At 40.2% G+C, this 1,422-nt stretch overlaps 1 non-coding gene across 1 annotated transcript; it reads right to left on the reverse strand.

The window, feature by feature from the left end:
- Positions 1-420: 420 nt before the first annotated feature.
- Positions 421-525, reverse strand: LOC119528284. Its single transcript, XR_005215602.1, has one exon. It is a non-coding gene; the product is annotated as a U6 spliceosomal RNA (small nuclear RNA).
- Between the last annotated feature and the right edge of the window lie 897 nt (positions 526-1,422).

The following is a 1,422-nucleotide window of genomic DNA, read 5'->3' on the forward strand; positions in this document are numbered from 1 at the left end:
TAGGTTTTTCCTCTCTACTTGATCATCAGCATCTGCTTATAAACATGCTGCTACTTCTCTCATCTGAATAAAATAAACACTTTCTTTGCATACAATATATCTGTCGAAGAATCCAGGGCTTTCACCTGTAGTTTCCTACAGTCTAGATTTTACTGACAGAATACCCATAGTACAGTTACATATGTTCTTCTGTTCTTAGATTTTCCTACAAATTGTCAACTAGATCTAAAGGCTTTGATCAGATTCATGTCTGCAAGACTAAGGATGGCAGTGTATTTTTTTGTCAGGAGGCACATAAGTTCTCTGTGTTTCTTTTTTTTTTTTAACCACAGCTTTAATTTAGATGCCATACATGTTGCCTTGACACGTATCTTTTCCTCAGTGATAACCAGCAAAGGATCGATGCTCAGGGAGCTGCGTGAAAATATGGAATGCTTCACGAATTTGCGTGTCTTCATTGCACAGGGGCCATGCTAATCTCCTGTTATCATTCCAATTTTAGTATATGTGCTGCTGGACAAGCACTCTGTGTTTCATTTTGGTGATTTTAGCAAATCAGAGCTAAATGTACTAATACTAAATGCTCAGAGCCCAAATGTACTAATTCATTGGGACTGAGATGGTGAGGAAATCTGCAAATTAAAAGAGAATTAAAAGACATGAATTTTTTAAATGTGCTCGAGTTTGGTATCTAGAAATGCATACTTGAGTGATAAAGCCACAATGAAACACAAGAGAGTGATTATTGCAAAAATCAGGATAGGGTGGATAGAGGGATTGAAATAGGGATGTGACACATGGAAAGGCTCCTGGAGTGGCTGGCAAGTTCTATTTCTTGTTCTGAATTGTGGTTGAAAGGGTGGCTGTGGTTGAAAGGGACCATTTAATAACTCATTAAGTAATACATCTGTTTTGTGGGGTTTTCTCTGTCTGTGTTTTATTTTACAATAGAAAGTTTTCTGTTCTTACTGTCTCTAATTCCAAAATGCCCATTCTGGGTTAAACTTACTCTAGTCAGTCCCCATCCCACCCCCATCACTTCCCTGAAACTACTGTTAAAATCATCAGTTGCCTCCAGTCACTAAAGCCCATGGCCAAGTCTTAGGCCTCATCTTACCTGACCCATCTTACCTGACCCAGTTTTTGAAACAGTTGCTCACCCCTTCCCACTTAAAACACTTTCTTCACTGGGCTACTGAAACACCCTACTCTCATCTTTCTTGCAGAAGGAACAACCAGTAACAAAAGCCCTGAGATGGGAGCCTGTCTAGCCTGTTCAAGAACTGGCAAGCACACCTGTGCAGTCAGAGCTAAGGGACAGAAGGAAAGAGATGCGGTAGGACATGAGGTCAAGAGGTAACTAGGAGTCAGATCATGTGCGCTCCTTTAAGCCATTGTGAGAACTTTGGTTTCTACTCTAAG

Source organism: Choloepus didactylus, chromosome 2 (genome assembly GCF_015220235.1).
Source record: "Choloepus didactylus isolate mChoDid1 chromosome 2, mChoDid1.pri, whole genome shotgun sequence".
Lineage (NCBI taxonomy): Eukaryota > Metazoa > Chordata > Mammalia > Pilosa > Megalonychidae > Choloepus > Choloepus didactylus.